The sequence below is a fragment of the Schistocerca cancellata genome, chromosome 5 (assembly GCF_023864275.1).
Source record: "Schistocerca cancellata isolate TAMUIC-IGC-003103 chromosome 5, iqSchCanc2.1, whole genome shotgun sequence".
Lineage (NCBI taxonomy): Eukaryota > Metazoa > Arthropoda > Insecta > Orthoptera > Acrididae > Schistocerca > Schistocerca cancellata.
In genome coordinates this window covers 27,997,555-28,015,077 of record NC_064630.1, presented here as the reverse complement: position 1 = coordinate 28,015,077, position 17,523 = coordinate 27,997,555, and positions in this window count along the sequence as shown.

Here is a 17,523-nt window from a genome sequence, read left to right as displayed (position 1 = left end):
TTGCTATTACGACGTAATGAATACGAAAGATGTGCGTTTAAAGATATGCAACAGAATTGTTTCTAGATCTAAAATCATGTTAAATTGAGTAATAAATGTTAACGCTGCCGTTTGCATATTGCCCTAGACGATAATGATACACTCCTGGAAATGGAAAAAAGAACACATTGACACCGTTGTGTCAGACCCACCATACTTGCTCCGGACACTGCGAGAGGGCTGTACAAGCAATGATCACACGCACGGCACAGCGGACACACCAGGAACCGCGGTGTTGGCCGTCGAATGGCGCTAGCTGCGCAGCATTTGTGCACCGCCGCCGTCAGTGTCAGCCAGTTTGCCGTGGCATACGGACCTCCATCGCAGTCTTTAACACTGGTAGCATGCCGCGACAGCGTGGACGTGAACCGTATGTGCAGTTGACGGACTTTGAGCGAGGGCGTATAGTGGGCATGCGGGAGGCCGGGTGGACGTACCGCCGAATTGCTCAACACGTGGGGCGTGAGGTCTCCACAGTACATCGATGTTGTCGCCAGTGGTCGGCGGAAGGTGCACGTGCCCGTCGACCTGGGACCGGACTGCAGCGACGCACGGATGCACGCCAAGACCGTAGGATCCTACGCAGTGCCGTAGGGGACCGCACCGCCACTTCCCAGCAAATTAGGGACACTGTTGCTCCTGGGGTATCGGCGAGGACCATTCGCAACCGTCTCCATGAAGCTGGGCTACGGTCCCGCACACCGTTAGGCCGTCTTCCGCTCACGCCCCAACATCGTGCAGCCCGCCTCCAGTGGTGTCGCGACAGGCGTGAATGGAGGGACGAATGGAGACGTGTCGTCTTCAGCCATGAGAGTCGCTTCTGCCTTGGTGCCAATGATGGTCGTATGCGTGTTTGGCGCCGAGCAGGTGAGCGCCACAATCAGGACTGCATACGACCGAGGCACACAGGGCCAACACCCGGCATCATGGTGTGGGGAGCGATCTCCTACACTGGCCGTACACCACTGGTGATCGTCGAGGGGACACTGAATAGTGCACGGTACATCCAAACCGTCATCGAACCCATCGTTCTACCATTCCTAGACCGGCAAGGGAACTTACTGTTCCAACAGGACAATGCACGTCCGCGTGTATCCCGTGCCACCCAACGTGCTCTAGAAGGTGTAAGTCAACTACCCTGGCCAGCAAGATCTCCGGATCTGTCCCCCATTGAGCATGTTTGGGACTGGATGAAGCGTCGTCTCACGCGGTCTGCACGTCCAGCACGAACGCTGGTCCAACTGAGGCGCCAGGTGGAAATGGCATGGCAAGCCGTTCCACAGGACTACATCCAGCATCTCTACGATCGTCTCCATGGGAGAATAGCAGCCTGCATTGCTGCGAAAGGTGGATATACACTGTACTAATGCCGACATTGTGCATGCTCTGTTGCCTGTGTCTATGTGCCTGTGGTTCTGTCAGTGTGATCATGTGATGTATCTGACCCCAGGAATGTGTCAATAAAGTTTCCCCTTCCTGGGACAATGAATTCACGGTGTTCTTATTTCAATTTCCAGGAGTGTATTTTATAACCGGCTGCGCACAGTTCATTTGCCAACTCTAAGGTATCTGTACTGGGCACCAGTCGTCAGCCGTACTATTTGAGCATCATGGTTACAACGAATTTTCGAGAGCAGCACATTAACATAAAGTAAAAAATCATTGCAACAGAGTATAAGCTGCAGAAGTTGCTGGGTGCGATCTAATCTTTTTTGATAAATAAGAATTTTTGCAGCCAAGATCGTGTGTTGAAACATTTTTATTTCGTCAATGATTGGTTTCGTCAGGTCTAGCTGTCATCTTGGGATCTGCCATATACGAGGAGACGAACATTACGAGCGTTGACTGAAAAGTAATGCCTCCACCTTCGTACCTCTTCAACAGTTAGCAGCAATGGTATGCGGCACGTAGTGGCTTGTTCCGTAGTCTCTTCTCTACAGCTCCACTTGGCGGGAAGCCTTAGCATTGAACGGTTGTGTTGCTACAGTGTAAAGTATGGAACCCTGCGCAAACGGTCGGCCAATGCGATTTAAGCAACGTGCAGTCAATGAATCCTTGACAGGAGAAGGTGTCACCCCAAAGGAGATTCATCAGAGAATTAAAGCAGTTTATGGTAATTGTGTTGATGTAAGTACAGTGCGTAGTTGGGCGAGTAAGTTTAAACGTGTTGAGGCGGGAACATCTGACCTGCGTGACAGACAAAGAGTTGGACGTCCTATGACAGAAACCACCGAGTTTCACAAGTAAAATATTGACAGGTTGATTCAGGACGATCGTCGTATCACTCAGAGAGAAATTACAAGCACAATCAGCATTTCACAAGAACGTGTGCGTCACATTATTGCTTTGTTTGGCTATCGGAAGATCTGTGCTTGATGGGTATCCCGGATACTGACTCCTCAAATGATAGTGCACAGACTTGAAAATAGCCAGGAACTCCTCTCGCGTTACGAAAATGAAGACGCACACTACTCACATCAACACAATCACCATAAACTGTTTTCTTTCTCTGACGAATCTCCTTTGGGGTGACACGTTCTTCTGTCAAGAATTCAATGACTGAACGTCGCTTAAATCGCGTTGACCGACCGTCTGCGCAGGGTTCCGTACTTTACACTGTAACAACACAACCGTTCAATGCTAAGGGTTCCCGCCAAGTGGAGCTGTAGAGAAGAGGCTACGGAAAAAGCCATTACGTGCCGCATACCGCTGCTGCCAACTTTGAAGAGTTACGAAGGTGGAGGCATTACTTTTCAGTCAACTCTCGTACTATGACAATCTTCGTAACGAGCTGAAACAGCCATATAAGAACCTAATCACAACATTTTATATATCTTCTGGTGGTCAAAAGTAAAGCAACGAACAGCTATTTTCCCGTCCTGTGTTTAATCCACAATATAATCATACTGAAAATTACCGAACAATCAGTTTAATAAGCCACAGCTACAAAATACTAACACGAATTCTTTACAGACGAATGGAAAAACTGATAGAAGCCGATCTCGGGGAAGATCAGTTTGGATTCCATAGAAATACTGGAACACGTGAGGTAAAACTGTCCTTACGACTTATCTTAGAAGAAAGATTAAGGAAAGGCAAACCTACGTTTGTAGCATTTGTAGACTTAGAGAAAGCTTTTGACAATGTTGACTGGAATACTCTCTTTCAAATTCTAAAGGTGGCAGGGGTAAAATACAGGGAGCGAAAGGCTATTTACAATTTGTACAGAAACCAGATGGCAGTTATAAGAGTCGAGGGACATGAAAGGGAAGCAGTGGTTGGGAAGGGAGTGAGACAGGGTTGTAGCCTCTCCCCGATGTTATTCAATCTGTATATTGAGCAAGCAGTGAAGGAAACAAAAGAAAAATTCGGAGTAGGTATTAAAATCCATGGAGAAGAAATAAAAAATTTGAGGTTCGCCGATGACATTGTAATTCTGTCAGAGACTGCAAAGGACTTGGAAGAGCAGTTGAACGGAATGGATGGTGTCTTGAAGGGAGGATATAAGATGAACATCAACAAAAGCAAAACGAGGATAATGGAATGTAGTCGAATTAAGTCGGGTGCTGTTGAGGGTATTAGATTGGGAAATGAGACACTTAAAGTAGTAAAGGAGTTTTGCTATTTGGGGAGCAAAATAACTGATGATGGTCGAAGTAGAGAGGATATAAAATGTAGACTGGCAATGGCAAGGAAAGCGTTTCTGAAGAAGAGAAATTTGTTAACATCGAGTATAGATTTAAGTGTCAGGAAGTCATTTCTGAAAGTATTTGTATGGAGTGTAGCCATGTATGGAAGTGATACATGGACGGTAAATAGTTTGGACAAGAAGAGAATAGAAGCTTTCGAAATGTGGTGCTACAGAAGAATGCTGAAGATAAGATGGGTGGATCACATAACTAATGAGGAAGTATTGAATAGGATTTGGGAGAAGAGAAGTTTGTGGCACAACTTGACCAGAAGAAGGGATCGGTTGGTAGGACATGTTCTGAGGCATCAAGGGATCACCAATTTAGTATTGGAGGGCAGCGTGGAGGGTAAAAATCGTAGGGGGAGACCAAGAGATGAATACACTAAGCAGATTCAGAAGGATGTAGGTTGCAGTAGGTACTGGGAGATGAAGAAGCTTGCACAGGATAGAGTAGCATGGAGAGCTGCATCAAACCAGTCTCAGGACTGAAGACCACAACAACAACATAATCATACAACTGTCAACCAGATGTCCGTACGCACGTGTTCTGCACGGTAGATGACATTCCGGTCAACGGATAACCACGCCAACGATGACGTCAGCGCACCTATGAAACGAAGTAGTGTTTGCTGCGTAGCCCCACTTCCACGGTCGCTGTGTACGCAAACAGAGCAGTATTTGCACAGAGAAGATGCTACCGGACTCTCTGCGGTGGAGAGCTATAGAAAGAGACGAAGCAAGACAGTAGCAAACTAATTCGGCCCGGTGGCTTAATGTGAATTTTTCTGTTGTTTCTCGGATGTGGCGACAGTTTATAGAGACTGAAACTGTGTCCCAAAGACCAGGGAAGGGCCGACCACGTTTGACTTCAGGAGAGAGAACTGATTTGGTCTGGAGAATGAGTCTCGATAGATTCGCATCCGGAGGAAACGTGGAACATGATTTCGGGACCCAAACATCGTGGAAAGGGACCGAGGTCGAGGAGCGCCCCTGATGGTGTGGTCAGGAATTGTGTTGCCTACACGAACACCTCTTCATGAAATTGTATGGGTGAATCAGCGCGGGTTAACTGCTGTCAGGTATCGTAAGGAGAACTTGTTGTTGTTGTTGTGGTCTTCAGTCCTGAGACTGGTTTGATGCAGCTCTCCATGCTACTCTATCCTGTGCAAGCTTCTTCATCTCCCAGTACCTACTGCAACCTACATCCTTCTGAATCTGCTTAGTGTATTCATCTCTTGGTCTCCCCCTACGATTTTTACCCTCCACGCTGCCCTCCAATACTAAATTGGTGATCCCTTGATGCCTCAGAACATGTCCTACCAACCGATCCCTTCTTCTGGTCAAGTTGTGCCACAAACTTCTCTTCTCCCCAATCCTATTCAATACTTCCTCATTAGTTATGTGATCTACCCATCTAATCTTCAGCATTCTTCTGTAGCACCACATTTCGAAAGCTTCTATTCTCTTCTTGTCCAAACTATTTATGGTCCATGTTTCACTTCCATACATGGCTACACTCCATACAAATACTTTCAGAAATGACTTCCTGACACTTAAATCTATACTCGATGTTAACAAATTTCTCTTCTTCAGAAACGCTTTCCTTCCCATTGCCAGTCTACATTTTATATCCTCTCTACTTCGACCATCATCAGTTATTTTGCTCCCCAAATAGCAAAACTCCTTTACTACTTTAAGTGTCTCATTTCCTAATCTAATTCCCTCAGCATCACGCGACTCAGCATCACCCGAGAACTTAGGACCTCATTTGCGGTTGTTGCCAGGTGCTGTGGGCCCAAACGTCGTATTGATGGACGATAATGCTCGACCTCATAGCGCACAGGTGGTCAATATTTTCTTGGAAACGGAAGATATTGCACGCATGGCGTGGCCTGCTGGCTCTCCCGATTTGAATCCCACAGAACATGTCTGGGATGCACCAGGGAGACGGCCTGCACCACGCCAGCGTCCACCAACCTCTCTGCAGGACCGCGAGCAGCCCTGCAGTAAGAATGGGAGTTACTGCCTGAACATCAGACCGATGACATCATACGCAGCATGCCCCGTCTTTCTCAGGCCGGTATTGCTGGCAGGGGTGGTCAGACCCTGTACTGATCGAATTAACCAGATGCCGGTATGTGCGCCGGCCGGTGTGGCCGTGCGGTTCTAGGCGTTTCAGTCTGGAACCGCGTGACCGCTACGGTCGCAGGTTCGAATCCTGCCTCGGGCATGGATGTGTGTGATGTCCTTAGTTAGGTTTAAGTAGTTCTAAGTTGTAGGAGACTGATGACCACAGATGTTAAGTCCCATAGTGCTCGGAGCCATTTGAACCATTTTGAACCGGTATGTGCGTGCAAACCCGTTAAGTTGAGAAAAAAAATGAACATTTTGTAAGTAGGCTGTTTATGTTTTCTTATTGGCAACGTTACGTAGCGCTCTGTACGAAAATCACTGGCTGTGCTGTGTGCAGTCTGTGGCTAGTTTTGCATTGTTGTCTGCCATTGTAGTGTTAGGCAGCGGCAGCTGGCTGTGAACAGCGCGTAGCGTTGCGCAGTTAGAGGTGAGCCGCCAGCAGTGGTGGATGTGAGGAGAGAGATGGCGGAGTTTTGAAATGACATATATTATGACTTTTGATGATATTAAGGTAAATACAGTGTTTGTTCTCTATTAAAATCTTTCATTTGCTAACTATCCCTATTAGTAGTTAGTGCCTTCAGTAGTTTGAATCTTTTATTTCGCTGGCAGTAGGGGAGCTCGCTGTATTGCAGTAGTTCCAGTAATGAAGATTTTTGTGAGGTAAGTTATTTGTGAAAGGTATAGTTTAATGTTACTCAGGGCCATTCCTTTGCAGGGATCTTTGATAGTCAGATTGCGTTGCGCTAAAAAAAACATTGTGTGTCAGTTTAAGCACAGTCTTGTATAAATTGTTATAAAGGGGACGTTGCAATTTTTGTCTACCGTTGTGCGCGTTACATTGTTTCTGCTTCACTGTCACCTGTTTAGAGGCAAAATAAACGCAACCTTGCAAAATTTTCTTTTATTGCTTTAATTTTGGACACCAGTGTAATATTACTGTACATTAATCTTACAACCATAACGAGAGCACAGTCCATTTACAAAACAGAGGAGCCACATTGGCTTGTCAAATAGACAAATAGAGTAATTAACAAGTGAATAGCAACTAATGGGCTGGCCCGGAATGTGGCGAGTTCATTTGTGGAGCCTACTACGACCCATCAGGAAAGACGGAGCAGGCATGCGGCGGAAACACCGATGGGAAGTTACGTGCCAGCTCAGCAGGTGGCGTAAGTGAGCCGTACATCGATTAGTAAGTATTCTTTGATAATCACTGGAGACATTAACATGGAAGTGGTTATTATGTAATGGAATAATTACATATCAGTCTAAGCGAAACCAACTATAAAGATTTACATAATGGGGCAAAGACTTGTCAGGTGAACTGAAGCTACGTAAAATACTGTGTTCTGCTTAATATGTGGCCGTTCTATAAGTCCCTCCAGATCCTTGAGCATCATGCACTCTGCCTCGCCTTCCGTATACGCCTCCCGTCCCCCACACGGATCCTCTATGACCTCATTCCTTTCCCCCATCTGCTCCTATTCCTCGACCAAATCCGCATCCTCTACACCTCCCGCTGCCTTGATCCCCCTCACCCCCTGGTTGCTCCTCTCCTATCCCATCCCCGCCCCCTGCCATGTCTTCACTGTTGTGTCCCCCCTACCCTCCATCTCTACACCCTTCATCTCCTTTCCCAAGATGGCTTCCATCAACTCCCCCTCCCGGATGATGCCCTCTCTCCCTCCATTTATCCCTCCTATTAACTCTGATCCTCATCCCCCCTCCTTTCCTCTGTCCTTTCCCTGGGCTCCCTCTTCCCCCCTTCCGTCCTGGTTTCTCCCCATCTACCGTCTCCCTCCCTCCCTTCTCCCCCCCTCCCCTGAGTCCTTTTGTATTTCCTCCTCTGCCTTTCCCCACTCCCTGCCGCATCTGCCCAGCACACCGCCCCCCCCCCCTCTTATGGGTCCTCGTCCTCCATCGTCCCCCCTTACCCGTTTTTCCTCTCCTTCCCCCACCCCCCCCATTTTTATTTTCCCATCATCTGTCCAGGTTCCCCCCACCTGCTCTCGGCTGTGGTATGTCATATTTGCCAACTTTTTAGTGCAGTGTTCAAGTGAATGTTCAGTGTTGTATGTCTTCCCAAAGTGTTGCAAACAGAAATCATGCTGTCGCTGGGTGTGAATTTTATGTCTTTTGTGAACAGAAACCAGACTGTCGCTGTGTTTTTTAATTGTCTATCTATTATTTTACCTGTCTGCTCACATGTATTTTATTAGCATCATCATCCCTTTGTTTCTATGTTTTAAGTTCAACGATTTTTTCCGCCATGTTACCATTTAAGTCTCCCATTTTATCGCCTGTTTTTATTATTTATTATCTTCCTCTTTTTACAGCAAATTCTGTAGGCTGAAGAGCGGCACACTAAGCTGCTGCCAGCCCGCCCCCTTTGGGGGGAATCGAAACTCAATAAAGAAAAAAAAATTACGCATATTGTCATGGTAATAATATTCATCTCCTGATATATTGTAGACACCAAGATGACAGCTAGACCTGTCGAAATCAGTCTTTGAGGAAATGAAAATATTTCCACATGCAATCTTGACTGCAAAAGTTCATGTTACTTTTGAGAACGGCGATAGGGAGCATAATTCAGTCGTAAGAAAAAGGGACCTGTCGCTGAGATGACAGGATGAAAACAGGTTCGAAATTTTAATTTTCAAATGACAAAAAGTGGTGTAATATCTGGACTCGTAAGTTGGTCTGTGACTTAATTTTTTTCTAAAAAGAGAAAAGAGTACGGTTTCCAGTCCCGTTGACGACGAGATCATTAGAGAAGCGGACTTCTTCTAGAGTGGGCTCACCAAGCAAGAGAATAAGTTAAACAAGCGCTTCCCTTTTTTTATTTAATTTTTTTTTTAGGTGTAGGATTCCTGAGACCAGTTGCCACAGCCAGTGAAGTTGCCTCATGAGGAAGCACTCACGATGATGCCCGCCATAGATACACTCGGCTTCTTGTACGCGAACTACGTAGTTCGAACATCGAGATACAGCGTCGTTCCATCGACTTCACACTCCTTCGAAACTGCGGCAGTGGATGTGGGCGCAGTATGTCGATGGACAAGTTGCAGAGCGACATTAGGGCAACATATGCGAAAATTTTAATAGGTAATCGTCTACGTCTCCGCGCCAAACAACGCTTCCTATGCGTAAGAGGAAGGTATAATTTGTTCCACAGCCGTACCAGCTAGACAGATAGGGCTCAACTTCATATCATCAGAATTACCGTCACTACATTTTTCCATGTTCTCACGACACTGACAAAAAGCTCTAGAGAGGGTTGTACGTTCGCCAACCATAGTAACCACTAACTTGGCTGATGAAGCGATTAGATGAATAGACAGCCAAATCCTCCCACTGCTACCAGATCATTATTGGTGCGATTGTCCCTTTTTATAGTATCGATATGTGGTATTATCTTAGAAAATAGATTAAGGAAAGGCAAACCTACGTTTCTAGTATTTGTAGACTTAGAGAAAACTTTTGACTATGTTGACTGGAATACCCTCTTTCAAGTTCTGAAGGTGGCAGGGGTGAAATACAAGGAGCGAAAGGCTATTTACAATTTGTACAGAAACCAGATGGCAGTTATAAGAGTCAGGGGACATGAAAGGGAAGCAGTGGTTGGGAAGGGAGTGAGACAGGGTTGTAGCCTGTCCCCGGTGTTATTCAATCTGTATATTGAGCAAGCAGTAAAAGAAACAAAAGAAAAATTCGGAGTAGGTATTAAAGTTCATGGAGAAGAAATAAAAACGTTGAGCTTCGCCGATGACATTGTAATTCTGTCAGGGACAGCAAAGGACTTGGAAGAGCAGCTGAACGGAATGGACAGTGTCTTGAAAGAAGGATATAAGATGAACATCAACAAAAGCAAAACGAGGATAATGGAATGTAGTCGAATTAAGTCGGGTGATGCTGAGGGAATTAGATTAGGAAATGAGACACTTGATGTAGTGGTGGAGTTTTGCTATCTGGGGAGCAAAATAACTGATGATGGTCGAAGTAGAGAGGATATAAAACGTAGACTGGCAATGGGAAGGAAAGCGTTTCTGAAGGAGAGAAATTTTTTAACATCGAGTATAGATTTAAGTGTCAGGAAGTCGTTTCTAAAAGTATTTGTATGGAGTGCAATCATGTATGGAAGTGAAACATGGACGATAAATAGTTTGGACAATAAAAGAATACAAGCTTTCGAAATGTGGTGCTACAGAAAAATGCTGAAGATTATATGGCTAGATCACATAACTAATGAGGAGGTATTGAATAGAATTGGGGAGAAGAGGAGTTTGTGGCACAACTTGACTAAAAGAAGGGATCGGTTGGTAGGACATGTTTTGAGGCATCAAGGGATCACCAATTTAGTATTGGAGGGCTGCGTGGAGGGTAAAAATTGTAGAGGGAGACCAAGAGATGAATACACTAAGCAGATTCAGAAGGATGTAGGTTGCAGTAGGTACTGGGAGATGAAGAAACTTGCACAGGATAGATTAGCATGGACAGCTGCATCAAACCAGTCTCAGGACTGAAGACCACATGGTATTGCATATATCAACGAAAACTACAGTCTTCCACAACATGTACACGTCCAGTTAAAAATGTAGCACATATGTATTCGAATTTTAGAAGCCATAACCAGAAAATTTGTCATGACCAACGCCATCGCGTTAGTATTACTTCCCCAGTAGACTAATCGTATAACGATCGTAGGGTTACACATACGATAATTCGAATGGGTAATGGTCTAAGTCTGCTCAATGCACCTTGCGTGGTTTATGCATCATAAAGGTACAGTATTATGTTTTCTATATGTCTGCCAGCAAGACACTCAGACCCTGTGAGACACATAGTTGCTCTGTGCACTATCATATTTTTGGTCACTAAAACTTTTCATAGCCATCACTGTCAAAAATAAAAGAAAGAAAAAAACCCTTGGGAAGGTACAGTATCCCGTACTGGCTTGCTTACGATGAATGGACATTCATACACTGCGCAGCAGAGCTGTCAGCATTGTCGTTTGGTAGGTCAGGTTAAATAATTAAAACTGCAGCACTATAATCAATTATCGACTCTGATTAAATGGAGTGCATGCACAACCACACAAATCAATATTATTTAATTCTCCAGAACATGCTGATTTAGACATCACATGAATCTGCATTACAAATACTGGAATGTATCTTAGCATGATAATATGATCACCAACATAAAATCCTTGAGTACTAATAATGATTACTCACTGTAGCAGCCAAAAATCATCGAGTAAAGACCACGATGGCAACACTTCAAGTCCCACGATCTTCTATACGTGACTGAACTTGCACTATACTGTGTGTGCCTTTACGTTAATACCCCAAGGGCCATTAAAATTGGGGGAGGGGGAGGGTGTAGTCCAGCAACGATAAGCAACATGCATAGTGCTACTCTGCACACCAAAAATGCACACTTACCGGTGTATATTTATTGAAGTATAGCCCGGATGTCTGTAAAACTGTAAGATGCAACTCCCAAGCCTAGCAGCTATATAGAATAACGTGATAATGCTACCCCAGCATGGAAGATCATCATACTACAGGATATAACAGTATGATATAACAGATATTTTTGTGTGTGGTACCTTAATATGCACACACATCACATCAGCGTGTCAATTGTTTTTCTCTGAATCGAACAGTCTTCCCACAACCATGTTAGATAAGTTACTACCTGATGTTTTCTGTACTGTCATAACTGCACCACTAAATAGACTAACCCTGTCAGTATGGACTAACCATTTTGCATCCACCTATCCACACGTCAACACCTGACCTGCTGCCCGATCAGAAATAGGTATTAATAGCCAGTTGTACTTAGGGGTACTAACCAATCCAAAAACATACAGTACTCCTAGTAGCCGTAATCTTTAGTCTGCAAATGATGTTAATACTGATGTAATTTGTTAAGTACACAGTCCTCAATCACTAATAGAAATATCTGGAACTATACCTGTAGCACCCCACATATAGATGACTTTGATATCGTTCTAAATAGAACTCAAAAGTAAATTCTGATAAAATAACACACATAATTTAGTCTTAGTTCCTCAGTCCAGCGCTTATGTAGTAGTATTAAACAGCTCAGACTTCATTATTTTTTTATATAAGAACACACTGTAAGTGGTCTGCTTCTGTGTTGGCAGCACTGTGTAGCGCTTTGCATTGGATCTCTGACTGCGCTTTATTTGTAAGAGACTCTGTGGTTGGTCGGACTCGTTGTTGGAAGTTAATCGCCAGTACTGTTGGGCAGTTGGAAGCTATTCGTCAGCAGTGATGGAAGTACTGTTGGGCAATTGGAGGTGAACAGCCAGCAATGATGGACGTTAAATGTGAGAAGTTTGCATTGATGGAGGGTAGAGGTCTGAAGTGTTAGTGTAGGCTAACGAGCTGGAAGAATCCGACTTGGAGATTGAAAGTTATTCATGATTATACAGGGTGTTACAAAAAGGTACGGCCAAACTTTCAGGAAACATTCCTCACACACAAAGAAAGAAAATGTGTTATGGACATGTGTCTGGAAACCCTTACTTTCCATGTTAGAGCTCATTGTATTATTTCTCTTCAAATCACATTAATCGTGGAATGGAAACACACAGCAACGGAACGTACCAGCGTGACTTCAAACACTTTGTTACAGGAAATGTTCAAAATGTCCTCCGTTAACGAGGATACATGCATCCACCCTCCGTCGCATGGAATCCCTGATGCGCTGATGCAGCCCTGGAGAATGGCGTATTGTATCACAGCCGTGCACAATACGAGCACGAAGAGTCTCCACATTTGGTACCGGGGTTGCGTAGACAAGAGCTTTCAAATGCCCCCATAACTGAAAGTCAAGAGGGTTGAGGTCAGGAGAGCGTGGAGGCTATGGAATTGGTCCGCCTCTGCCCATCCATCAGACACCGAATCTGTTGTTGAGAAGCATACGAACACTTGGACTGAAATGTGCAAGAGCTCCATCGTGCATGAACCACATGTTGTGTCGTACTTGTAAAGGCATATGTTCTAGCAGCACAGGTAGAGTATCCCATATGAAATCATGATAACGTACCCTATTGAGCGTAGGTGGAAGAACAAACTAAAATGAGCTTTAACATGGAAATAAAGCGTTTCCGGACACATGTCCACATAACATCTTTTCTTTATTTGTGTGTGAGGAATTTTTCCTGAAAATTTGGCCGTACCTTTTTGTAACACCCTGTATATCTTTGTACTGGATGTCAATGACGATTTATATTCGTGTTTGAAATGGATATCACATTATTAAGGTAAAAAATACGTTATTTGGTTTGCAACAAAATGTTTCCTTTGCTAACCGCATGCCTGTTAGTAGTTAGTGGCTTTAGAAGTTAGACTCTTTTATTTAGCTGGCAGTGTAGACGCTCGCTGTATTGCAGTAGATCGCGTAATGAAGATTCTTGTGAGGTAAATGCTTAATGAAATGTGTAGATTATTACGTTGCCCTCCATGGGCTGGGTGCACGCAACGACTGTAGTTATATTGGATAGATAGAGCAGCAATCAGTCGTGGAATTAAGTAGCTTTAATATGCGTTGTGACTATAAATGGCTATCTAACCCAGTATAGATGATTGTCAGGATTGCTTCTTATTCAGGGCCCCTCTTTTGCATGAATTATTTGAAGTCGGTTGTAACTTTTTTTGAGCAGTCAGACTGCGTTGCGCTAGAATATTGTGGATCAGTGTTGACATGATAAGAAAAAGCAAAGAGAAAGTAGGCTCAGTACGTTCAGTTTTACTAAGCTGTTTCAGAATCAAATAACGTAGAAGTTTCATCTTCTTAGTAATTTAGCAATTTAAGTACAGATTCATACATTTAAATAAAGAAGTTTCATCTGTCGACCCTTAGCCAAGGATGCCCCACTGAAATCTTCTGATCTTTCTGGTATTTTGAATAATTAGTGCATGATTAGAAATTAGTTATTGTTACTACTAGCGCGCAATTGTAAAGAGAATTTCCTTTGTTGCTGTACTTTTTCATTGTTGTACAATATTGTAATGAGCAAAGCAGTTGTGGCATGCATGTGGATTTGCACTAAATATTTTGCAGTCGCTTTTGCAGTTTATTAAATATTTATTATTTTCAGTGCTATTTTTGATCTTAAAATTGTGTTTTTCTGTTTTATCGTGTGAAATTATGTGTCAATCATGGCATGTGAAAAGCGCAGCGCTAGGCTACAAAGTAAATAGAGAAATGATAGTGACGATGAGCGTAGCGTGTCATCACTACCTTGTAATGAAGTGACAAATGTCCAAAATAATTTGGTAATTGTGCATAGGGAAATGGACCATGCAGTAAATAATGGTGTAGACAGTGAAACAATTAGTGAATAGCGAAGTATTGTCGATCGATCGGTCAGCAATAGCTCGCCTGAGGAATGCGAAATGACAGAGCAAAATCTTGCAAATACTGTAGATTCAGGTTTTGCGTCCTTACCCTTTTCTCAATTAAGTCAAGACTCACTATCTGCTTTTCAAAATGCGAATGTTGCCGGTGCAAATGCGCTACCGAAAAGCGCAAAGGAACATGTTCCAGACTCTAATATATTGTTATACAATTAATGCAACAAATGGAACAAAATCAGAAACAATCACAGCAACAAATGGAACAAAATCAGAAACAATCACAGCAACAAATGGAACAAAATCAGAAACAAATTAAAGAAGCACTTGAACAAACATGTAAAGGTTTAACTGCTGAGTTACTTAAAATCGAATCGAAATGTCAAAAAATTTCGGAAGATGTAAAAACACAAATTTGTGAGCATTTTCAGCCTATTCTTTCGCGACATGAAAACGCACGAAAATCACACCTTGCAGGCTAAAACTGACTGAATTGCGTCTACCGATACGGTCACGCAACTTACACAAAATCAAGAAAACTTAAAGGACACAGTAGATACGATTTCGACATAAATGGACATTCTGAAACTTGCTGCAGAAAAACACACACACGGAGGAAATCAGTAGATTATCTGAAAAAGTATTCGCACTTTCTGATCACCTAACTAATTTATCTACAAAGATAGATGATGATCTGAATGACACAGGACCGGTAGCCTCCGCGGACACAGAAGAGTACAAGGAAATAAAGGAAGTTAAACAAAATCAGAATCAAATTAATATGCAGCACAACAGAGGAATGCGGAAAGTACAAGATCAGTTGGCACACTTAATACAACAGTTACATGTTCCAGAGGATACTCGAGCTCTGATGGGGGAAGAGGTATTTAGAAATACACAAAAGTCACATGGCAATAATACATAGTATTTCGGAGGTCTTTAAAGGAGTCGGCAGTGTGCACCGAACTTTGAGATCGTACCGCCAACACGATATCAGAATGACAGATCTGCAAATGGGCGACACGATGACTTTGGCTATGAGCTCATCATCACTACGCGAAAATTCAGAACATTCAAGAATTCTAGTAATGATATACATCCAAAGGTCTGGCTTTGTTAATTTTCTTACTGCTTTCCTCATAATTGGTCATTAAAGTACAAAAAAAGAAGAGAGAGAAAAAGGTTACACCTCATTTCTCGTGCAAAACCAATTATCGAGAAACAGTTTACTTTCTTAGTCTTTGCTATAAATTTTTTTACCTCACGTTACTACTACGCTTTGTCACACTTAGAAGCTGTTAACATGCAACAGTGTTTTGAAGGCAGCTATCTAGTCGAGAACCTATAGAACTTATTAAGACAGTAATTTTACGAGGAATTTATAGGGAACATATGACACAGTCTCAGTGTGTGTACATTTTGCTTGTTAGTTGCACGATTACCTCTTGACTATAAAGTCCACATTCTTGGAACATACACTGATAATGAGGTTTTACTGCAGCATTTTGGCTTACTTGAAAAGACATTTTGTATTTAAAGTACTTTCGGAGAGGTTACAGTCGACACAGTAGTTGCTTTGTTTGATGGCTACACCGTTATACTACGGCACTACTAATGAGTGACACAGTTTTCATTATTATTTTTGCGCTGTATTTGTTTTGTTTCTGCACAGTTTTCTGCGTTCTTCTGGAAAGTAAAACATATTTTGGTAATGACTTTTGTGACTTAGCTATAATGAAATAGGTATTTTTCGTAACACAACAATATGTAACAGTACAGTACTTTCTTTGTCACAGTAATGTATGTAATAACTACGACATCTATACACATAGCATTTTTACTTTTGTTTATGACAAGGTAAGCACATTGACTTCTGGAGAACTTTGCTTATAAACTACGATACCTACGACACTTGGCGCATTTTTACCATTGTCCAATGACGGAAATTATCTTACATCAAGACGCACAGTTCAGCGCTACATGACACGCATTTGAGTGATTATCTTTCGTACTTGGAATATTTTTAGAAATATTTTAGAATTACTATGATACAGAGAAGGTTTCAGGCGATAAATTTCATTCTGTTGCTGTTATGTATAACATCTGAGGGTATAATTACATCAACCGTCAGGGGGGTACACGTTTACTTTGTGTACCATGCGTGTGGCAAGCGCAAGGAGCCCTAGCTAATATGGTACTTGCTTATACAACTTTACCCATCGGTACCGTATTTCTCTAACACAGAATTTCACAGCTATCTGATCATTTAACTGAGAGAGACAAACATTTTTTTACTATGTCAGTGACACATACGTAGATTTGCACCAAGTATTTCGCAGCTGCGCTTGCAATTAACGAGATATTATTTTCAGTGCTATGTTAATGTGTTTTCTTATTTTGCTCTTCAAATTGTGCTTTTCTGTGTTGTCGTGTGAAATATTGTGACAATAATGGCGTGTGAAAAACGTAATACTAGGCTCCAAAGTAAACTGAGAAATGACAGTGAAGACGAAAGCAGTGTGTTAGCGCCACCGTGTAATGAATTAACTGACGTTCAAACTAGTAATTTGGTATTTATGCATAGGGAAATGGAGCGGGCAGCAAATAATGGCGTACACAGTTAAACAATTAGTGAACAGGGAAGCATTATCGATCGATCGGTCGGCAATAGCTCGCCTCAGGAATCCGAAATGACAGGACACAATTTCGCAAATACTGTAGATTCAGGTTTTGGGTCCTCACCGTTTTCTCAAATAAGTCAAGACACATTTTCTGCATGTCAAAATGTGAATGTTGCCGGTGCAAATTCACTGCCGAAAAGCACTGAGGAACATGTTTCAGACACCAGTCCATTGTTATTACAATTAATACAACAAATGGGACAAACACAGCAAAAGCTTCAAAAGTTAGACACAATGGAACAAAATCTTCAAAAGTTAGACACCACGCTTGAACAAACACGTGAAAATTTAACTACTGAGTTACATAACATTGAATCGAAATGTCAAAAAGTCTGTAATGACGTAAAAACACAAATTTGTGAGCATTTTCAACCTATTTTTTCGCGGCATGAAAATGCATTACAGAATCACGAAGCAGCCATAAAAGAACTGCAAACTATTGTTCATGAAAATCATGAGACCTTGCAAGCTAAAATTGACTCAGTTGCATCTACCGATTCGGTTACACAACTTGCAAAAACTCAGGAAAACTTAAAGGACACAGTAGATACTCTGAAAATTGGTTCAGAAAGACACATGGAGG